Source organism: Pan troglodytes, chromosome 13 (genome assembly GCF_028858775.2).
Source record: "Pan troglodytes isolate AG18354 chromosome 13, NHGRI_mPanTro3-v2.0_pri, whole genome shotgun sequence".
Taxonomy (NCBI): domain Eukaryota; kingdom Metazoa; phylum Chordata; class Mammalia; order Primates; family Hominidae; genus Pan; species Pan troglodytes.
In genome coordinates this window covers 61,552,454-61,577,344 of record NC_072411.2, presented here as the reverse complement: position 1 = coordinate 61,577,344, position 24,891 = coordinate 61,552,454, and the positions used below count along the sequence as shown (strand labels likewise).

The window sequence follows — 24,891 nt, the reverse complement described above, 5'->3', positions numbered from 1 at the left end:
TTCAAATAATCAAAACTTAAAAGTGCCTGTGATCTATCTTCAATATCTTTTGCATCCTTTGTTTTCCTTTCACTCCCACCACCACCCTATCAGGTCATGCTTAGATTGCCATATTAATTTACTTTCTAGTTTCTCTGTCTCCAGTATCATGTCTCCTATTCTTACTTTTTGTGGATAACAATGCCACATAAACACATCTGAAGTCATGATTTTGTTTTTCACACCTTTGTTTATGGTATTTCCTTTTTCTGGGAGATACTTTTTCTGTCTCTCCATGTATATTTTAATGTTGCACATTCTTGGAGACTCAACTAAAATCTCATTTCCTTCTCTGTACTGGCCATGTCTACCTAAAACGAGTGTGACTTGTAAAATCTGGGGCCAGGTAGCATGTGTAATCATTTGACATCTTGACACAGAATCCTTTTATCAGAGAGTGCTAGAGCAGAAAAAGACCTTAGATACCACTTATAATGGTCACTTAACTACAGGTGAGTTAGTGGTTTTCCTGGAGTTAAATGATTAACATAAGTACTTAGAGATTTCAGGGCAGAGATGCAAGTAAACTTAAGTCCCTAACTTCTAATTCCAAAATTCCTTCTTATGTAACACACTTCCTATCACTGTCCAGTGCATTGTCTTTTTAGATGCTTGTTCATGAGTGCATTTATTATTTCCGCAGTTTGAGGCCATGAGTCTTGTTTTAAACTTTTTTGTTCTCCCCGTAATATTTTGCACATAATAGGCCTTAATTCATTTTTTATTTATTTGGTAGAGAACATTTACTTTCAGATAAAAGTGTAAGACTTTATTTTCATTTGTACGGATATTATAGCCAAGGATTTTACTGCTTTTGTTTAAAAGGATGGAAGAAGTGTTTTTAATAGTTCTTGGTAGTTAGCATTCTACAAAATATAATTGAAAAATTCTCTGGTTTTATTTTATTACTATGTAAATGGGTTTCACTTGTTTAAAATGTTAAAAAACATTGATTAGAGTACAAAACTAGAAATGTTATCAATATTTCTTCATTGTTTTAGTGTTTTCAATTTCTAAGGAAATAAAATATTTTATAAAAAATAATTTTGTGGCAGATTGTTAAATGGAAATATAATGTACTTCTGTTGTCTTAGTTTTTAAGCCATTGAAAAGTATGTCAAACTAAAGTCATTTTAGGTTTTAAAGTTTTAGGAATATATTTGATTTCAGGTACATAAAGCAAAAGGAATTATAGGAAAGTATATGTAAGTGTATAGATAATTGAATATATACACTTTAAAATTCTTTTGCAAGTCAGCATGAATAAAAATGGTACTTTACAGAGCAGCTTAAATACCTCTCAGGTGAATAAAGCATGGGCTTCATGCTTGTAGTTGGGGATATATGTATCATCTGCTGTAGATGTATTACAAAGGTGATGTCAAGGTGAAAGCAGGCTTGCAGAATGGTTGGAAATCATTGATATTCTGACTTGGAGGCTGTAAATGGCTCGGTGGCAGATGGAGTCTTTGTCAAGGAAGAAAAATGGCAGCTTTGGAGCACATAGATGTTTTGCTAGCAGCTCAGCATATAGGCTGTGACCTTCTAGTATTCAGGAGTCTTTTCCATGGTCTAATAAATTGTTATCAGCTTTTATTCACCTAAAGTAGATAAATAGTTGTCATCACATTTCAGTACAAATTGAGGTGTTTCATTATAAAGAAACATAAATATATTTTATTGTCTACTTTTTAAAGAAATAAGCTTTTAAGAGAATGTGCATTTCTTGTATCAGAAATATTTCTCAGTTGGTTTGCAAAAGTAAAAACATCTCATAGATGTTTTTCAATCAAAAAAATTGATCGAAAAAAAATTTTTTTAGAATCACAGAATATTAAAGCCTAACAGTGTGCTAAAAACCCTGGACCAGTCCACTCATTTTCCAGATGAAGAAAGTAAGGGTCAGAGAGTGTGACTTAACTAAGACTACTTAGCTAGTTTATGACTCTTAAATTATGACTTGTTATAAAATATCTTTAGTTATAGGTAAAACTCTCTTTAAATAAAACATAATACCCACAGAATACACCTAATTATTCATGACAGATGCATAATGATAATAATAATTTCAGAGACTTTTATTTATTTTTCAATTGCAGGTATTTTTACTGGAAGGAATTCAGAATTTTCATTTTAATTTGCTTTTTGTTTGTTTGTTTGTTTGTTTTGAGACGGAGTCTCTGTTGCCCAGGCTAGAGTGCAGTGGCGCATTCTTGGCTCACTGCAGCCTTTGCCTCCTGGGTTTAAGTGATTCTCCTGCCTCAGCCTCCTGAGTAGCTGGGATTACAGGCATGCGGCACCATGCCTGGGTAATTTTTGTATTTTTAGTAGAGACAGGGTTTCATCATGTTGGCCAGGCTGGTCTCAAACTCCTGATCTCAAGTGATCCACCCACCTTGGCCTCCCAAAGTGCTAGAATTAAGGTGTGAGCCACTGCACTCGGCCTTACTTTGCTATTAATATATTGCTATATAGAAAAATTTTGATGAATGGAGAGTTTATATCTGGATTATAAAGTTATATATGCATAACTCTGTTGTTATTCCTCAATAAATATTTTATATGAAGCAGAACCAATTAAAGTATATATCTTGTGTTAACTTATTTGGGTATTTTTTAAAGTCCTTTCTTGTAGAAATATTGCATTTTATATTAAAATATTTAAGGGTTTTATAGATTATTTATAGATATACTGAGATATTTTGAAAAATTGCTGCATTTATCAGTGAGCATTTCTTTCCGTTTTAAGGGGAATATATGTCACTATGAGAGTATTATGTGAAATATGTTCAGCTGGACAGTTGATCTATACTGAAGAGTAATAAGTCATGGTTAAAATTAAAAGTAGAGGCATTACACACCTAAAACCTATGAAAGCACTTAACAATTGCAAAAGTTATAGAAAGAAATCACTGTACATCACAAAAGAAAGTGACTCTGTTTTAGAGGGTGAAGGTTACTACTTTCAATATTATAGGTAGTCCTTTGCAGGCCAGTGTCTAAGGAAGTGCTAAAGAGAAATTTAAGAAGTTATACTAAAATGACTGTGCATTTTCTAAAGATATAATTATGTAGCAATTTTAGATTTGTTTTTGATGAAGAGAAAAGTTTGAAAAGTTAGAGTTGAAAGCTTCCAAAATCCTCACTTTTTTTAATGGATAAAACTGGTCAGATATTTCATATTGAATGTGGACATGAAAAATATGAAAAACAAAATCATAAGTGAAAATACTGTTTTTATCAATGAATATGTTGATATGTAGGTATTTTACCTATTATCTACTTTAATATAAAATAAATACAATCAGAGGTTATATGATGATCACTAAATTCTTCAACAACTATTAAGTGCCTAGTTACTTGCATGTGCTAAGGATAAGGTACTAAACAACAGCGACTCTGCACTCATGGAGCTTTTCATTCTATTGGTGAAAGAGATAAATAAGTTATATGTAGTATATTAGATGGCAACTAACACTTAGGAGAAAGGTAAAGCAAATTAAGAGTCATGAGTATGAATTAGCCAGGGGTATGAATTAGTATTTGTTACAGATTGGCTACTGAAGACCTCTCCAATAAGATGACAGTTTTGCAGAGATCTTAAGGAAGTGAGGGAGTTGAGCCATGTAGATACCTGGGTGAGAACTGTTCCAAAGAAAACAGTAAATGCCACGATACTGAGAGAGATTGTGCTTAGCATATTCCAAGAATAATAGGGAAATCAGGATGGCTAGAGTTGTGTGAGCAATGAGAGAGAGTTACAAAGGAAGCCAGAGAGATTTCACATAAATGAACATTTAAGCATATAAGTCTTTTTTTTTTTTTAAAGAGAAGATTGAAGCTTAACCAAAGCCCACATTGTTGCCAAACCAGTGGTACCCAAAGTAGTTTTGGTAGAGCGTTGGTTGTATGGAGTATTTCATGAAAAAAGGTTCCATGGTCAAGTAAGTTTGGAAGACATAGGATTAATGTTAAAAGGTTTTGTTTTATTTATTTTTTATGTATATTTTTATTTTTTTTATTTATTATACTTTAAGTTCTAGGGTACATGTGCACAACGTGCAGGTTTGTTACATATGTATACGTGTGCCATGTTGGTGTGCTGCACCCATTAACTCGTCATTTACATTAGGTATATCTCCTAATGCTATCCCTCCCCCCACCCCCACCCCCCCACGACAGGCCCTGGTGTGTGATGTTCCCCTTCCTGTATCCAAAGGGTTTTGTTTTATTTAACAACTTTTTCTGAGCCTTTTAAAATGTGTTAATGTGTTTTGTGAACCTCCAACTTATTTGACCCTTCCTTCAAAGAACATCTTATGGGACTAGTGTTTTTCATGCTTTGGTAAGTGCTGTATTAGACAATCCTACAGGTTAACTAGAGGTTAATAAAAGGATTTTCTACAATCAATTGCTGTTTCATAACTTCTCTACTATTCTTTTTTTTTTTTTTTTTTTGAGACGGAGTTTCGCTCGTCACCCAGGCTGGAGTACAGTGGCGCGAGCTTGGCTTACTGCAACCTCCGCCTCCCAGGTTCAAGTGATTCTCCTGCCTCAGCCTACTAAGTAGCTGGGATTACAGGCACTCACCACCACACCTGGCTAATTTTTCTATTTTTAGTAGAAACGGGGTTTCACCATGTTGGCCAGGCTGGTCTCAAACTCTTGACCTCAGGTGATCCAACCGCCTTGGCCTCCCAAAGTGCTGGGATTATAGGCATGAGCCACTGCATCTGGCCTTCTCTACTGTTCTAGGCCTGTTTTTAACAAAGACTACATTTCTTTTTTTCCCCCTAAATATTTCTCAAATCCGTCTTTCCTTCTCTGTTCATGATGCTTAAATCTTAATGTAGATTTGCATCATGTCTCACCTGGGCTGTCACAGTAACCCCCTAACTAGTGTCTCTGTCCCTAGTCTTGCTGTGTCCAAGTTCATCATCCTCTCAGTGATGATATAATTGACATCACAAATCAAACTAGGTTATTTACCTACTTAAACTCCTTATTAGCTTCCAACCACTACAGAATACAATTTAATCTCATTTACAGGGTATATGAAATCTTCCACAGCCTGTCTCCTGCTTACATCTAAAAGTAATGCCTCAATCTCCCATACTTAGTCTCCAAATGTTAAATGATTTATACTTCCTTAAAGCAAGAGGTGTGTATATAGTCCTTTTGCCTTTACTGAGTGCTGTTATCCCTTCCTGACATAGCCTTCCCCCGTGGGAAGGCTTCCAAGTTTAGAGCAAATGTAGTCTACAGAAACACTCTCAAGCTCTTCCTGGGTAAGTCAGGTGCACTCATGTATAACTCTTATCAAAACACTGAAAATAGTGAAAAAAATATATATTTGTGTTTTTTCTGCTGTGTGTATCTGATACTGATACTTTGTAACTGTGCTAAGTGCCTACTACTTTAAGTAGTATCCACTTTAAGTGGATACCCAGTAAATGTTGAAATTAACTAGACTAAGTAGTTGAAGTCCTGATGAAAAGATTGTTCAGTTCTTCTTCTCCTGTAGCTCAGAACCTGTTTGGATCATACATTTAAATGTAGAAATATAAAGCTTTTAGAAGAAAACATAGGTGAAAACCTACAAGACAAAACTTGGTGAAGAGTTTCTCCATGTGATGCAAAAACATGATCCATAGAAGAAAGAAATCTGTAAATTGGACTTTATCAAAATTAAAAACATTTGCTTTGCAAAATGCCCTGTTAAGATGATGAAAAAACAAACTACATACTGGGAGGAAATACTTGAAAACTGCTTATCTGACAAAGGACTCTTATCTAGGATATATAAAAACTAAAAACTCAATAGTAAAAAGGCAAACAGTCCAATTAGAAAATGGGCAAAATATTTCGCCAAAATTCATTTCGCCAAAAAGGATATACGGATGTCAGCTGAACACATGAAAAGATGTTCAGCGTCACTAGCCGTCAGAGAAATTGAAAAATGACATATTACCACACACCTATTAGAACAGTTGAACTCTTGCTTGAACCCAGGAGTTTAAGACCAGCCTGCACAACACAGCAAGACCCTGTCTATAAAAATTAAAATTAAAAATAACGACAATATGAATTGCTGGCAAAGATATGAAGAAATCAGACTCTCATACATTACCAGTGGGAATGTAAAATGGTACAACCACTCTGAAAAATAGTTTGCAGTTTCAAAAAAAAAAAGGAAGAAACACACACTTACTATATAAGCTAGTGAGCAGAGATTCCACTGCACTCCAGCATGGGTGATAGAATGAGACCCTGTCTCAAAAGCAAAAAAACAAAAAACTATTAGGTTTTTTTCCTTCTACCTCCCTACCCATATCTGAGAAATGAAGTGTTTCACCTCCTTACTAAACCTAAAACTTCATGCTTTTTTATTTTTATTCACTTCTGCCTTCTCTAGAGGCTTGTTTCATGATCTGCCAAAAGACATTCATTTTTCTCCCTCATGACTGGTTTATTTCATTGTTATCCAAAGGATTGTCCTGGCATGAAATAAAGTGATAAACAGAAGTGCAAACAAAACCTTAAACCTTCACTTCCCTCAAGTGTTTGTGTTAGCATATTAAAGATATATATCTATGTTAATATAAGTAGCTCTATGTCATTCATTTTAACTACCATATAGTATTTCATTATAAAAACATACCGTGATATTTTTATTTATTCATTTTCCAATATTTCCAGGGTTTTACTCTACAAATAGAACTGCAATTTACATTCGTATACATGACTTTTTAATGTGCATGTATGGGAACTTTTCTGGGTGAGATATCTAGAATTACTGTATTACGGTCTACATGCTGCTTTGACTTTACTATATGTTGCCTAATTTCTTTCTATATAATTGTACCAGTTTATGTGACCAATGCATAAAAGATTTCTGCTCTACTTTTTTGGCATTTGCTTAATTTTTGTATTCCCACTTTCTGCATATAAAGGCTGCTTTGAAGTCCAATAAATTTTACTTCTACAATACAATTTTTAAATTTCTTTCTCTACTTTAACCAGCTAAGAAGTAAAAAAAAAATTATCCCTACTTCTATATATGAATAACTTTTATATTTATCCATCCCCTCATTTGTCACTCTTCTGCCACACCTTAGTACAAAACCTCACTTTTGCCTAAATTATCTCAGGAGACCAATTATTGCAATATCCTTATTGTAAACTTCTTCCTGCTTCAATTCATCCTCCTTAAAGCTGCTAGATCAATATTTCTAAGCAGGTAGTTTACCATTGTTTGCAGCATTAAAATCGAACACTTAGTGTGGTATTTAAGGTCATCTCCAATAAGGTCTTAAAGTACGTTTTCAGCCAAATAAATATGTCTCCCACTATTTTTTACATATGTCCTTTGTACTAGCCAGACTATATTACTTTACTGATTGATTGAGTCATTCAAACAGTATATACATAACAAGCTCTTATGCTGCCCAGGTACAGGTTGAGTATTCCTTATCTGAAATGGTTGGGTCTAGAAGCTTTTGGGATTTCAGATTTTTTCAGACTTTGGAATATTTCCATATATATAATGAGATATCTTGGGGAGGGGAGATACCCAGGTCTAAACACTGAATTTATTAGTTTCATCTATACCTTATACACATAAACTGAAGGCAATTATATATGATATTTTAAATAATGTGCAACACGTCACATAAGGTCAGGTATGGAATTTTTTACTTGTGGCATCATGTTGATGCTCAAAAAGTTTCAGATCTTGGAGCTTTTCAAATTCTGGATATTCAACCTGTATATTAACTCTTGTGTGTTATAGGTGCTACTGCTATAAAAGGAACAACTCATGATTCCTGTTATTAGGGAGCTTGGAAGCCACCTTAGCTATTCTCAGAATATATCCAGTGCTTTTCAGCTTTTCATCCTTAGCTTATGTTGTCCTTCCCCTTGGGATGCCTCTTTTCCTAGTTCCTCCACCTACCCACTTTTGTTATTCAAATTCCTACACTACTTTCTAAAACCTACTTCAGATGTCATTTTTTCGTAAACCTTTTTTCTGACATCCTCAGTTAATTTTGCTCTCAGAGTACTTTATTTATACCACTCTTATGGTATAAATGGTAGTATGTTCCGTGTATTTATCTTTATTTTAGAGACAGGGTCTCTCTATATTGCTCTGGCTGGTCTGGAACTCCTGGGCTCAAGAACTCCTCCTGCCTCAGTCTCCTGAGTAGCTGGGACTACCATGTATTTATTTTATTCTTCCAAGATGATAAATAGAGTACTTTGTCCATTCATCTATATTACTAGCATTTAACATAATGCCTTGTAAATGATAGGCCTACTACTAATTAAAATAATTTAATTAAAGATAACCTTAGTTACTTCTAACTTCGCCAATTGGATTTATTTAGGAAAATATCAATTTTACTTACAAACAATTTATGTAATTTTAATCCAGTGTTCTTAGTTTAAAATACTACAGAATAAACTTGAGGACTTGCTTTGATAAATAGTGAACTTTGTGATTAGTGTAACAACTTTTCCACTTGTTTTTAGACTTTTAAGTAATCCCCTTTTCTCAAGTCAGAGTGTCCCCTGCAGAACCATGTGAATTGGTTCTATTGAAATATCTTGGCAGCTGCTAGGTATCTCCTCTACCCCAAAAAGCAGCTCTTTATTTTCTGCTATTCTGGGTTTGTTTGTTTGTTGTTTTGTTTTTGAGATGGGGTTGCGCTCTGTTGCCCAGGCTCGAGTGTAGTGACATGATCACAGCTCACTGCAGCCTTGACTTCCCAGCTCAAGCGATCCTCCCACCTTAGCCTGCTGAGTAGCTGTGACAACAGGCATGCACCACCATGCCTGGCTAATTTTATTTTATTTATTTTTTTAATACCTGGCTAATTTTTAAAAATTTTTGTAGAGATGGGGTCTTGCTGTGTTGCCCAGGCTGGTCACAAACTCCTGGCGTCAATGTATCCTCCCACGTTGGTCTCCCAAGAGTTGGGATTACAGGTGTGAGCCTGTAACCTCAGTGTGAGCACATACTGGGCTTCTTCACATATTTTATTTGAAGAAAGGCCTCCTCTGCTGAATCAATTTAAAATTTTGCTGAGTGTTTTCTTGTTTTTTATATGTATTTTTTTCCAATAGTTTATAGAAACATTATTTCTGCCCTCTTATTCCTCATATTACCACAAATTTTAAATCAGTAGTCCATATGAATGAGACTTAGATGAATAAGCAAAAGATAGGCCGTGGACTTTGGGCACAACAAATAAATTATTCTCTGAGTATTCTGTCTCTTAATATGGATTTTTTGAGGGGTTGTTATTATATCAGAAATTATTGAAATTGGTGTATAAATTGTTAGGTACTAGATCAGGGCTTCCTAAACTTTAATGTACAGAATATTCTGAGTAAGTCTAGTCTGGGGCCTGAGTTTCTGCATTTCTGTTTCTTTTTCTTTTTTTTTGAGACGGAGTCTCACTCTGTCACCCAGGCTGGGGTGCAGTGGCACAGTTCACTGCAACCTCTGCCTCCCGGGTTCAACCAGTTCTTCCACCTCAGCCTCCCGAGCAGCTGGGACTACAGGCATGCGCCACCATGCCCGGCTAATTTTTGTACTTTTAGTAGAGACGGGGTTTCACTATGTTGGCCAGGCTGGTCTCGAACTCCTGATCTTGTGATCTGCCCGCCTCGACCTCCCAAAGTGCTGGGATTACAAGCGTGAGCCACTGCGCCCAGCCTTGTTTCTTTTTTTTTTTTTTAGAGACAGGGTCTTGCTCTGTCACCCAGGCTAGAGTGCAGTGGCACAGTCATAGCTCACTGTAACTTCGAACTCCTGGGCTGAAGTGATCTTCCCACCTGAATGTCCTGAGTTGCTAAGACTACAGGTACGTGCCAACATACCTGGCTAATTTTTAATATTTTTTGTAGAGACCAGGTCTCACTATTACCCAGGCTGGCCTAGAACTCCTGGCCTCAAGTGATTCTCCCATCTCAGCCTCCTGAGTAGCTGGGACTACAGGCACATGCGACCACATCTGGCTAATTATTTTATTTTTTTGTAGAGATGGGGTCTCGTTGTGTTGCCTGGGCTAGTGTTGAACTCCTGGCCTCAAGTGATCCTCCTGCCTTGGCTTCCCAAAAATGTTGGGATCACAGGTGTGAGCCACCATACCTGGCCAAGATTCTGCATTTTTAACAAATAATTTCCATGTTGCTGGTCTGTGGACTATACTTGGAGTAGCAATGAGCTAGATGACTTTCCAAACCCTATCACCATGTTTTAGGATTTTTTTTTGTAGTAGTAAAAGTAGGCTTTTGGTATTGCACAGATACTCATTTAAAGTGTCTGTTTCTCTACAGTCTAATGTATATTTTGACATTTTAATAGAAATTTTTGGATTTTTAAAGGAAAATCTCTTGTGTTTAGATTGATCGTTCTGTGGTTGTTGGTTTGTTGCTTCAAGTCATTCTTCAAAGTTTTAAAAATAGCCTTGACAATTATTAGACGTCAGTGACAACTTTCAGAGTTTACATTTAATAAGGAACGTCTAATTGTTTACTTATTTCCGACAGAATTGTAGTTGATACTGCCTTTGGTTATTTTTGCAGGGTATTGTTTGAGGTTAGACATTAACGTAGTATAAAATATAACAGGAAACTTAATCTTCTGTTTGACTCTGGATGTTTTAGTTGGTATAAGTACTGCTTTTTGTTGTTGTTGTTGTTAAAGCTGTTATTATTATGAATTAGTAGCAATTGTATACCAGAGATTAGCCTGTTAATTTTATCTGTAGCACAGGTCAATTGAAAACCTAATTTGTGTAAATGGATAGCCAATAGCACAGATAGCTCTTTAGTTAAATATCCTATACTCAAAAGGATATAAATTGATTCTGGAGGTACATTAATACTTATTTTTTCTTTAAGATACATCACATTAAATACTTTCATAGTCTTGTGCTTTTATTGAAGATTGTAACTAAATCATAAATCTTTAAGAAAATTCCCAGTATTACTTATTTTTGAAAATATTAATTGGTAATCAACATTTGCAGACCAGGATAGTAAAACATTTTGAGGGAAAAGTATTATTTTATTTTAAAAACTTGAGAATAATTTTCATTTTAATGATTATATTAGCCCTACATTATTTCATTTAATAATTATCAGTAGTCAAAATTGTCGAGGAAATTATAGTATTACAAAAGTGACTTTAAAATGTATTTATTATTTTCTTATTTCTTATTAAATAAGTAAGCACTCGCCTTGCAATTAAAGTTTTCACATAGAATTTATGTGAAATATTGATAAAAAATTTTTTGGACCTGAGATCCAACAATTCTCTATAGAAATAAACCTCCTTTGTTTCTTCTGGTAGCATCCATTGATTTCTTTTTTCTGAAGGTACACTAATAGTGCTGATAGAAGCAGAACAATTGGAATTTACATTAAAAATAAATGTGATGAATAAAAAGCAATACATTGTAATATAGAGTTGATTTTGCTTCACCCATAAGTTCTAAAATCTAAAGGACAAAAATACTGAAAAGGTCGAGAAAAAAATGAAAGTAAGAACAAACGATTCAAAAAGAAAATGACACTGAGGTCTTGGTTTAATACATATGTATTTCAGGTTGATGGTTGATTTCATTAGCAAATCTCATTGTTATGCAATGTCTGTTCTTCTGCAGCAAAATGAATATTGTATTCTCACAGCCTCTGTGTGTATCTATTATGTTGCAATAAATGAAAATATACACATCTGTATCTGTCTTTGGCTTACTCTTTCCATTTTGTTTTTAAGGAAAAGAAAGAAAATTGAATAATATTCTTTTGTTGTTAAATTTGTTCAAAAGCCATTTCAATTTATATTATGGATATGTTTCCTACTTTTGTTCTTTGAAGTAAACAATTATAAGATGGTTAATAATGTAACCATGATAATTATCCTATAACTTTTTTAATGAACAGAATGAATCTTGATTGATTTAAGTCGATAATATGAGATACTTCAGTGTATGTTTTCTAACATATTTTTAAATATTAGGAGTGGTTTTCCTTATTGCAGGAAAGTATGGTAAGGGAGTGTATATATTATGCCAAATCTAAAGACTACTACCTTTTACAATAGCAGAATTATATATTGAGATTAATAAGGTTTGAATTTTTATAAAATAGGAAGTTCAGAAATAAATTTTAGTGGCTACACATTGGAAGAATTCTTTGAATGGTAATAAAGTAATAAGCTTCATAAATTTTATGTTATGAGTTCAAATATGAATCAAACTGTATTGGATGAAAATTGTCATTTAATCTTCGTCATTTTGAGGTTTGACACTAGCTTACAAAATAGATTTGGTTTTTGGTAGTGTTCTCAAAAGTTGTCTCACAATTGAAATTATTTTGACAAGCTTGAAAACAGAAAAGCCCAAGGTTTGATTAAATATGGGTTGATTGTATACCATGCAGAAATCACCTGTATGGTAAAAATTTGCCTTCTGGTTCAATTGATGCAATCATAATAAATATCCTAGTTATGTTGAACAAACATGAGCTGTTATAAATATATACAGCAGTTTATTAATGCATTATAGTAAGTTTATTTGTATTTAGAGTATTTGCTACATGTTGAGCATTTTGTTATTCATGGTGGGTAATATAAAAGAAGGAATTTCAAGATCTAGTAAGGAGAATCCCCAAATAATTATATAGTAATATATAGCTAAATTATGTAGAGAAAGCTTTTATGGGCCCTTCAAGTAGAGTCTGAGAGAGAGCCATCCTGAAAGTGATGAGACCTAAACTGATAATGAGGTAGGAGAAGAGATATGAAACAACATAAGCATAATCTGGGAGGCAGGAGGACATAAATTTAGGAACTTTGGGAGGCAGAGAGCAGACCAACCCAGTAGTAAGGAAGATATGATTTGCTACAACCTGTTTACCTGACATGAAAACCAGAATGCATCATTGTTACATTTTATTAGTGTTCAGGCTGGATATTATACCATGGTAGCATGTCGTTTGACATCACTGGTAGATCTTGTTTTTTCTTGTATAATAAAATAAGAGATAGGACATTTCCTTTGTATCAGTTTTGCTGTCTTTCCTCTGCACCAGTAACAAAAAGTAAATGTTCTAAAAGTATGCAAATATGAATCTAAATTGATGCAAACTGAATGTGAAGACAGAGTCACATTTATCTACTACGGTTAGAAATACCAAACTGGGGAGGATTAAACATCATCATAGATTGGACTCCCAGCTGTTGTAATGGGCAGGATCATGGAAGGAAGATCACCAACGAAAAGAGGAACTCATTTCAGTTAAAAAGAAAGGTCCCTTGGCCAGGCGTGGTGGCTCACGCCTGTAATCCCAGCACTTTGGGAGGCCAAGGAGGGCAGATCACGAGGTCAGGAGATCGAGACCATCCTGGCTAACACAGTGAAGCCCCGTCTCTACTAAAAATACAAAAAGAAATTAGCCGGGCGTGGTGGCGGGTACCTGTAGTCTCAGCTACTGGGGAGGCTGAGGCAGGAGAATGGCGTGAACCCAGGAGGCGGAGCTTGCAGTGAGCCAAGATCGCACCGCTGCACTGCAGCCTGGGCGACAGAGCGAGACTCCGTCTCAAAAAAAAAAAAAAAAGAAGAAAGGTCCCTTATAATTGTCTGGACCTACCTACCAATGTTTTATCTTTTGCCTGATCTGGAACCCTGGTTATCTCATTTTATGTGATCTTATGCTCTCATCTAGCATAAGAACCTGACTTTAGAAAATAGAATATGAAGTTGGAATTTGAAAATGGAATTTAACATGATTCTGGAAATTGTTAGTGTATGTTTAAAGATCCAGATAAGAATTGCACACTTCCTAGCAAGATGGCTTATTTTGGGGAATCTTTCCTTATGTTATCACTCTGGCTTGCACTGAGGAAATGTTAAAAGAAACTTTTATGTGAAATTTGTTATTTTAATTGCTGTAAAGATTCTATTGAGAAAACTGTTGTATGCTCCAGTGTTGCATTTTTGAAAATTATTTTTAAAACTTCTCTCAATTCTAAGTCCTAGAGAATGCTTTGGAGCTTGTTTGTAAATTACATCTTACAGAGAATGAGAATTTTGTAATTTGATCTTGTTTCCCACTTTGATTGCTAAGGAGCTGAACCACCCACATCATAGACTTGTGCAAGACCTTACGATAGGTGTTTCTTTGTTCCAGCTTTACCTTGTGTTTTCATCTTTCTCATGTCCTCTTATTTTCCCTTTTATTCATATTAGTTTTAAAGACGGCATTCTGTTCTTCTACTCATAGTTTTGTAAGTCATCTTAAATTATGTTGGAATAAGATGGGATATAAATAATTATGTAACACCTATTTATTGTAGCAGAAGGCAAGCAAGTAAAAAGTAGGAAACTTTCTTCCTCCTCTTGTCTCTCCCTCTGCCTTCCCACCTCATTTTGCACATAGTTCTTAATATGGACGACTGAGCTCTGTGGTTTCTTGGACTTTCCAGAGTACAGGGGAATTCACTCTGAAGCTTTTTGTCTGTATAGCACTACCAGGTCCAGTTAAAGAATGCCTGAGAGGGTAAGTAGGGCTGAAATATACCCAAGAGAAGGAAAAGATATATTTTTCTCATTTGTCAGCTCTGAGGGCAAGTCTTTTTCCAACTGGTTTTTGTTCCTTACCTTTTAACTGAATTGTAAACTCATAATATCAAAAGTTACTGCCTCTTGATAAAAACCACCTTCAATGAAACCAAATATCAAATTTATTTGCTGTACCTCTTTATGTTTTCATTTCATCGTGCTCTAAATTTGACACATTATAGGAAACTAAGATGGTCATAAATCATTGAAACAATTGAAATAATAATTTTCTGATTTAAAATTTTGTTTTGTTTTGGTGTATGAATTACATACTCAAAGCTACTTATGTGGTAGGAATTACATCTCAAATTTTCTATAAAGGAAATAAGAACTGTGTTTTGCATTCCATGTGACTACTATGGTTTTTAAATTATTTAATGTTAATGTGACCAAGAAATTCAGCTGGAAATGTTAACTTCGTAGTTGTAGTTTTTTGAAAACTTGCTATTTCATGTGTCATTGTAGTGAAGGTGGTGATTAGTGATGTTAGCAACTTGCATTAATGTGGCTCAATACCGAATACATACTCCTTGAAATGACATATTACGTATATGTAATGAGACCTGTTCTGAGATTCTATACTCTTGGCACAGTCTTCTCTCCTGGGTGTTCTTTTTGTTATTTATTATCATTCTGTTTTGTTCTATTTCAGTGCATTAGAACTTTATTTTGCAAAATGAATAAATACAAACCTAATTTAAGTAGTATAATTTTAATATCTTAACATGATTATATTGTTGTAAAGGGCTCTTAAGAGCTTTTTGCATTAAAATTAAATCTTACTTGTTCTAAATAGTTAGGATATTGATGCATGGCCTTAGTAAATATAGAATTTTAAAGATAAATGCAAATTTTATGAATTTACAGAATTATCTAGATTTTTTTAAGTAGTAAATTAGTTTATCATTTTGATGGAGTTGGGTTTTTTGTTTGTTTGATACCCATGGCTAATTTAAATCTTCCCTCATCAAACTACACTAAAAATTTCAGAGAGTGAAAAAACAGCAATTTGGGGGGAAAAAAAAAACTATGGACAAAGAAACTTAGTTTTCAAGCTAACAGTGTTTTTAAAAAATGCTCACAGGTTAAATATTTTGTTTTGTTTTCTTTTTGATATATGAGTTTAAAATGATGTAGAGAAAAGTTTCAAATTATGTAAACTTTCTGATCATAGGAATTTTTTTTTCAAAGACTGCCACATAAATTATAAAGCAGTCTTATTTTGCAGGAAGTTGTCCAAATAAAAAAATAGACTTATGCTTTGACCACAAAACAATTAATTTTGGTCTTTTATTATAACTTAGAAATTTATTTTGTGTACTTTGTTGTAGCAGCTGAAATTTAAAGACTTTTCTTTATTTTTAGCAGGTTTTTGAGCAGTTATTCTTATTTGTTAGCATTGCTTTGTTTTTATAGTTTATCTGCCAGAAGTGATTTTTGAAACCTGCTTTTAAACAGTGCCAGTTTTCAAGCATTCCTATCATGTGAGTTTATGTGAGGAGTAAACCCTTCTTTAAAAAGGAAGAAAGACCTCTTCTCTTTATTGTCTGTTTGACATTAATAAAATTAAGAAAAGAACGATTACTTGAGACATCAACCTTACCTGGCTTAGTTTTATCACGTGAGCATTCACGTTTGCTGGTGATCTAAGTGCTCCACCTGCCTTTCAGTTTGTTTACCAGGAAATCAAGATGTGTAAACTGCAGGAAGTACTATTTGACCCTCTCCGACAGTATCTCATTACAATAATTGCTAATCTCTGAATAAGACAGCCATGTTTTGTGAGTAACTGAGAGAGAGAGAGGTTGTGTTAGGTAGATTTTAGGTGTTTCAACAAATAGAGCATTGTAAATGCTTACTTGGATTATGTTTTCATGATAGCTTTTGATAAAAGACATATGCTGACCCTTGGGGTCAGCAAAGCTAGGACACAATAGTAGGTATTCTTTCATGCCTTTTAACTGAAAAATATCACGGCTTGTTGTTTTGGAGTGCTGTCACTGCTCTGAATCGAAAGGATAATGGCTACTTCCTGATTAAAACCACTCTCCACAGTAAGCTGTTAATGTTATACTCTATGTCTTTTTCTCCTGTAAATGCAAGGGTATTTGGTGTTTTCTTTACTTTTTAACATTGTTTTTTCATAGATAGATCTCTTATAAATATATCCTGAAGTTAAAGTTTACAATTAGAGTAGAAACTACTGTTTAAGTTTGGAGGATTTTTTAAAATGAAAAAGTATTTCTGTTTGGTATCTTAAATCCAACCAACTCATACACATACTGTAGGTTTTGGTTAAAGAAATTAGCTTTATTAAATAAAGACATTGAAATGATAAATGATATTAAGCTGCCACTTTCTTGCCACTCTAAACAAAATTTTAAAAATAACTTATGTAGTAAAAAGATTATTTTTTTCAGAGACTTTGGATAAACTCTAATTTTATCTTGATTTAATAAGTTTCATAATTCTATTTACATATTCTCAAAATATCTCAATTTTAATTATGAAATTAACTTATTCTTAAATTAGCAAAGAGATCCTTATGATATAAAAACAATGTTAAGTATTCAGAATATAAGAAGGGAATAATGAGCTTCTTAGTTTTAATCCTAAATCTGGCCGTCACTCCATCTGTGGTCTTGGGACAATCATTTAAACTGCTTACCTCAGTTGTCTTGTCTACTGTCTCTGTGAGTGCTTAAGTAAAATGTGTATGTTTGTTTATTTCTTTATAGTGTTACAAACTACAAAGGAAATGAATTTCACAAGTATTTTATAAAATGGAGAACTGACTCTGCACATAGGAAAACATTTGCAGTAACAATAGACAGATAAATAAAATTTATGGCTTTAAAAGAAACACCATTACATTGGCTTTTTAATTTGGAACAGAACTCTTAGTTTTGCTCAATCTTTAATATAATATTACCAAAGGAATATACATAGGAATATACATGTTGTTGGATACACGACTAAAATGGGAAGTAGAAAGCTTAAAGGTGATTTAGTAAAGAGTGACAAATATACTTAAAATTATTTAACTTTTTCTCGAAAGTCTTATTTCTGGAAGTAAAATTGTTCAGAGTAGAGGGAAGAATGTATGTATGTATGTATTATGGACATATAAGTGTAGGTGATCTATGTAGTAAGATGTTTAATTTTTAAACTGTAGTATTAGGTATGTTGATTATATAAAAAGAAAACATAAGATTATGAAAAATCAAAAGTAGTTACTGAAGAATGTTATAGAACCTAACATCTAGGAATGTTAAAAAATGGGATAATGTAAATAGACTCCTTCTTTTGTTGAAAGAATTAAGGTAGTTTCTTTCACATAATGCTTATCAGGGTTTTTTAGGTAACTCAGTAATTTTTGATATAAATTACTGGCATATTCTGAGGAGATTCTAAAGGTTAAGTTTGTGAGTATTCTAGCTTAGTCAAGTTATCAAAGTAAAAGTTATAATAGTGCCTCTATTTTAATTTATAATAAGTAATTTATGTCATTTATTGAATACTTACTATATGCAAACCTCTGGGCTAATTCTTTTGTCATTTACTATTCATGATAATCACATGAGGTGGAGGTACCATTATTACTTCCATTTTTATCAATGAGAAAATAAATTGTAGAAAATTTAAATAATTTGATTAAGGTCCTTAGCCAGTAAATACCAGAGCCAGACTGAAAACACTAACACAATTCAGAATCCAGAACAGTCTCCAGTGTCATACCCTTAACCATTGTGTTTATATTTTGGAGATAGTAAAGGTGCTTACACACTTGATTTGGATGGTTTTATTTTTTTCATTAATTTATCAAATATTATGGAATGCCTAAGTATCAGGCACTTTAAGGAATTACAGGCAATAGCATTATAAAGCAATACAAAATCCCTTGTCTCAAGGAGCCTGCAGTCTAGTGGAAGAGGCAGAAAATTAATAGGCTGTTAACAGTACAATGTGATAACTGATAAAATATAGGTCAGTACCGAATGCTAAAGGTGACGCAAAGGAGAGATATCCAATGTATTGTTTTATTTCCATATTTAATTTGCATATTTTTGTGGTGTTCTAGGTACATGGGAAATATCAGCAAATGAAACTTTCAAAGGTCTCTGCTTTTGTGGCACATGTAGTAGGAGTGGAGATTAATAATAATAAATAAACTGCATAGCATTTTAGAAGATGACAAATGTTATGAAGTAAAGAAAAAGGAGCAGGATGTGAAGGTTAGGTGATGATGGGATTCAGGGGCTGAGGAAGGATTCACAAAAAAGATGATGTTGAGGAAAGATTAAGGAAGTTAGCTATGTGGATACCTTTGGAAAGTCTTCCAGGCAGAGGGCATGAGGCAGGAGCATGACTGGTTTACTCAGGGAAATGAATGGTTGTCATTGTGAGTACGGGTATGGAGAGAGAGAGTAAGAGGAGGTATTGTCAAAGGAAATGAGTGAGTGGGTTATTCATGTAGGGCCTTAGTGGGGACTTTGAGGAGCCACTCCAGGGCTTTCGGTATTTTTTAAAAGGATCACTCCAGCTGCTATGTTTAGAATAGACTATATGTAAGGAGTCATGGACCACCAGTTAGAAGGTTCTTAGAGTAATCTAAATGAGAGAAGGTAGTGGCCTAGTAGCAGTTAAATTCTGGATGTTTTTGAGGTACAACCAAAAAGATTTCTGGATGGGCTGGATGTGAGATACAAGGAAAGAGGAGAAAAGATGATTTTAAGGGTTTTGGCAGCTGGAAGGATGGTGTTGCCATCACCTGTGACATAGGGAAGAATTTCAGGTGGAGAAGGTTTGGGGTGAGGATGAAGAATCAGGACTTTGACTTTGGATGTGGTAGACCAAAATGTTCATTAGATATGCAAGTGGAGATGTGAGAAGGCTTTACAGAGTGGGTACAACCCAAATTGAGACTGAAGAATGAATTGGACTTACCTAGTCAAACAGGTAGTTTATAGTGAAATTTGAGAGCATTTGCTACATACTTGAATGAATCTTGGCATTATCTACTTTACATATTTACTAATGAAAGTAACAGCTAAACATCTAATAAGTAAAAACATTTAAAAAGTAATAAAAATATTTCTAAGAACAAAATTATTCTGGGTAGTCAAGTTTTAAGAGTATTTCATTGACTGCTGTTTTCATGAATTGTACTATCTGCTTTTACATATGTTGATTCTCACTTTAGTACTGTAACGTAAATAGTATTTCTGCTTTACATTTGGAGAAACTGAGTACGAGGGAGATTAATATTCCCTAAGGTCATTGATAGATTAGGTGATAGGCCTGGATTCAAATCCAGGTCTTTAGATTCCATTGATCATGCTCCTTATTTTAAAAATGTATGATGTTAAAATTAAAAATTTTTTAGACTTCTGTTTGAGGTCACAAGGAGTTGTCTTTTTTAAATGTTAGTTATCATTCTGTAGTGTAACACAGTGATACCCTTGGGACATAAGGTTTTTAGATTCTTGATCAAGGAGTCAAACCATTTGTTGTTGTTCTTTGAATAACTACAGAGCTTTCAGTATAGTTACCTATTAGAGACACTCCCTCTACTCCTGGTTCCCATCCCTGTGTATAGTGCTTAATAAGTGCTTAGAAAATTACAGCTGCTATTATCATCATCTTTTTGTTTGTACTATACTGTGACCTTGGGAATGAACCCAAGCTTGTTGGAATCATGTGTAAATTATAAAACTTCAAAGATTAAGGGCACAAAGACATTCTAAATAATGAAGAATGAGTTTTAATCTACACATTTTATCAGCTTAGAGACCATCTTTATTTCTTTTCCTTTTTTGGCTGTTTTTTAGGCAAGTGAATTTGCTAAATAGCTATGTTTCTTACTGGAAAACCAGTAATCTCTAAGATGCCGCTGGGTATTTTCATTGTAAAAGTGAACGTAAGTTGTTCAACTTCAGTAGGGAATAAAAATATGGTTTTTCTTTGAAACATACTTACTTTTGAGGTGACAATGCCATATTTTAAAAACTTAAACCTTTTGCCTTCTGGATCGAAATAGAAGTTATTTCATGTGAGTTAATACTGTTTACATTTATGATGTTTTTAAAGATACTTAAGAGCAAGTCATTCAGACAAACTGCAAGAAAGAAATATTTTTACAAAGCCATGTCAAACATACAGAAATACCAGTTTTTTTAAAAACCTGTTGTAGATTAAAATAGGATATGAGTCTAAATGATCATTTTAAGTATATACTAAGGGAATAGGTAGAAACTTTACATTGTCTATATATTTCTGTTCTATAAATACATGACTTTACACTAAGTCTGCTGTTTTGATACATTTCTCAAAATTTTGTGCTATTTTTTCAAAGGAACAAAAAAGATGTGTTCATTCTTCCTATACCTTTCTCTAAAGTTTTCCTTTTATTATCATGACTTAAAGAGTTCTTTAGGTATAACTTATTTTATGGTCACTGTAATCATTAAACAGATTATTTAAGTAAACAAAAATGTTGTTTGACCCCTACAACATTCTTTATTTTAACTAAGTTATCTATGTAATTTCATATTTTAATTAATTCCACTTATGATTAAAATTATATTTCCTGAGCATTTCTACTTAGTCATAAAAATAGTAGTGTATGTGTTAAATGTTTGTGTATCACTTAGTTTTAAAATTTGTTTTATTTGGACAATGTCTTTGATTCAGTTGGGGAAAAAGAAATGACTGGTTGATCAGAAAAAAATTTCTGTTCAAAGTATTTTATTATTGCCTATTTTTAAATAATTATACTGAACTAAATCTGTTATATCCTTTATAAATTGCAATGTCCAGAGAGGCTGGGCGCGACACCTCACGCCTGTAGTCCCAGCACTTTGGGTGGCCAAGGCAGGTGGATCACCTAAGTTCAGGAGTTCGAGACCAGCCTTGCCAACATGATGAAACCCCATCTCTACTAAAAATACAAAAAAATTAGCCAGGTGTGGTGTTGGGTGCCTGTAATCCCAGCTACTTGGGAGGCTGAGTCAGGAGAATCACTTGAACCCAGGAGGCAGAGGTTGCAGTGAGCTGAGATCACGCCATTGCACTCCAGCCTGGGTGACAAGAGCAAAACTCCATCTCAAAAAAGGAAGAAAGAAAGAAATGTCCAGAGAATGAGTATTCTGATTAATTTTTTCTGGAATAGTTTGCCTTAACATTATTAAAATTTGATGTATTTGTGCAAGTATAAAATTGAATATTTTTTGATGATTTGAAGACATAGAGGGCTACTGTGTCCTGATTTGACAATCTGCGCTATTACTAATCTAGTTTGGTAAATAAAGTATAAACAAATACTAAATGAGTCTTGATTTGATAATTTGAGCAACCAGTCTAGTTTTACAAGCAAAGCGTAATCAAATATTAAATGTGTTACAGTAATTAAAAAACACCAGAGATGTCAAAAGGAGCATAAGATTAATTGCTTAATGAGTGATATGTAAGTAAAATATTATGAGTTGACAGTAAGAGAGGGGTCATTGGAATGACCAGGGAAGCTCCTTTAAGGAAAAGGAACTAGAACAGTATCTTCAAGCACTGAAGAAGGACTTCAAACATTAATTTTTACAAATAGCTTTTTTGAGATATAATTCACATACCATACAGTTCACCCATTTAAAGTATATAGTTTAATGGATTTTGGTATATTACATTTTTTTACATTGCAGTAAAATATCTATAACATAAAATTTGTCATTTTAACCATTTTTATCTACACAATCCAGTGGTCTTAATTACATTCACAGCGCTGTACAACCATCATTAGTCTATTTCCAAAATTTTTCCATCATCCCAAACAGAAACTCTGTAACCATTAAGTAATAATAACTCCTGGTCAGATGCAGTGGCTCATGCCTGAATCCCAGCACTTTGGAAGGCTGAGACGGGGTCTCAAGGATCACTTGAGACCAGGAGTTCAAGGCCAGCCTGGGCAATGTAGTGAGACCTCTGCTCTACAAAAATAAAATAAAATAGCTGGGCATGGTGGCACACGCCTGTGGTCCCAGCTACTCAGGCCTCGAGCACAGGAGGTTGAGGCTGCAGTAAACTGTGATCGCACCACTGCACTCCAGCCTGGGTGACAGAATGAGACCCTGTCTCAAAAAAAATTTTTAAATAAAAAAAAGCTGTAACTTCCCATTTCCCTCACCATCCCCCATCTCCTAGTAACCTCTAATCTACTTTCCATCTCTGCAAATTTTCCTCTTCTACATATTTTTCATAAGTGGAATCATACAATATTTGTCCTTTTTTGGGTTGGGCTTATCTCACTTTAGAGTTTTCAGGGTTCATCTATGTTATAGCATGTAGCACAACTTCATTTCCTTTTATAGTTCCATTTCATAGATATATGTATATGTGTACATATATACATACAAATGTACATTTATACATACACACTAGTATGTATATATGTACATATATACACAGTTGCTCATATATACATGTACATATATACATATATTTGTGTATACATATCCATATATTTGCACATATATACAAATGTACATATATACATATGTTTGTACATATATGCAAATACATATTAAATATGTATATATGTATATCACATTTGTTTATTCATTCATCTTTTGAGGGATATAGGTGTACAAGTATGTTTTCAAGTCCCTGTTTTCAATTCATGTAGTAATTTTACATTAACTTTTTGGAGGAACCACAAAACTGTTTCCAGATAGCTGAATCAAGCATTGATTTTATTCTGTTACACTGTATAGTGAATGTAAAAGATTAGGCTGAATGAATACTGGCTTCAGCACATACAGGGTATTTTTCTTAAAAGAGAGAAAAAAAGCCATATGTGTTATGTGTGAAAACATATGTATGTGTAAATAGCCACCTCTTAAAGTGAATTTTTAAAAAATAATTAAGCCTTCTGGTTGTATGTAACCCCAGTTTTGTAATATTTTCTAGAAGTGGTCGTTGAGTTTGAATTTCTTAGTCCCTAGGAACAATGTTATAAAAGGATGTTTCCACAAGTAATTAGAATTAAAAGTGTATTTCTGCCCATTTTTAAGATATCTATTAGTTGCCTTTTTTGCATTATAATATAAAATCACTGAATTATATCTGACTGGAAAGTGTTTCCAATATATTCTTTTTAGTCAATTTATTTTCTTTGATATATGTTAATATTTTATATTTTATAAGTGAGAGAGAGGACTATAATGATTTCATTCAGCATTTTTGAGATCACTCTTACAAGTATAAATTCTGGAATTCAATATGGATTAGGAGAACAATGTTTACCTATCTTTTCATGGATCAGTGAGGGACCACTAAGCCAAAAGGCAGGGATTATTTCACTGGCTTGATAAGGTTATAAGAGTGAGGAAATGGGGAGCAATATTAAAATAGGGAAACTTTGACCTAATTACAAGTTTCCCTAAGAGGGATATATAATATCACAAACCCACAAACAGTAATGAATTACCACTTGTGGATTCAATAAGGAAATAAATGGTAATAACAGATACAATGGGTCATCCTGATGAGAATATTATTTAGGACATCGGAGAGTAATTTCTGGAAATAAAAGGAAAACTAATTGGAAGTTTTCTTTAAATTTCTGGTCAGGGGGTATACATGAGAGTATGTAATGCATAGGGAGATTGAAATAGCCAGCAATTTTGAAGAAACTGACATGGATAGCTCATGGAATTTTTTTTTTCTTTTGGCAAACCTCTGAGGCAATTTGCCTTAATATGAATTTGAATCTTAAGTAGGAACTGGGAATGAGATTATAGGGTGTTTAAATCATTAACAAAAGTTAGACTTGGAGAAATCTTTTGGGAAATAAGTTTCCACTTGGTTAAAAGCAAAATTTCAATAATCTATAGAGCATATAATTGTAACAAACTGAATACTCTGAATAACTTACTGAATACAAATTCAATAATTAGATAAGTAGTTTAAATGTTGTTAGTTTGACTTTGCTGATCTGGCAAGAAAGTAAGAAGTCACTGTGACTAAAAATTAAGTGAAATAGAAAATTTAAAGAGGATAAGAAAATGTCAAAGCCAACTTCCATTTCAAGGAACGTGCTGAACTTGTGATGGAAGTTCTATTTATGAGGCTGTATAATAGCCCATATTTGAAATCAGATAGATAGGCCAGGCGTTGTGGCTCACATCTGTGATCACAACACTTTGGGAGGCCAAGGCGGGTAGATTGC

At 33.7% G+C, this 24,891-nt stretch overlaps 1 protein-coding gene across 50 annotated transcripts in view; it reads left to right on the top strand.

Annotated features, from left to right (window-relative positions):
* Positions 1 to 24,891, top strand: part of BAZ2B (bromodomain adjacent to zinc finger domain 2B) — a 415,244-nt gene that overhangs the window by 185,049 nt on the left and 205,304 nt on the right. For 2 of the 50 annotated variants that reach the window (XM_063790211.1, XM_063790205.1), the window contains exon 1: positions 16,334 to 16,726. The exons of 43 other annotated variants lie outside the window; for them this stretch is intronic. The gene's annotated coding sequence lies outside the window, so the exon portion shown is untranslated. Of the gene's footprint in view, positions 1 to 16,333; positions 16,727 to 24,891 lie in introns of those variants that run through there. 5 more of the 50 variants (XM_063790209.1, XM_063790188.1, XM_063790185.1 and 2 more) reach the window with 3 other exon arrangements.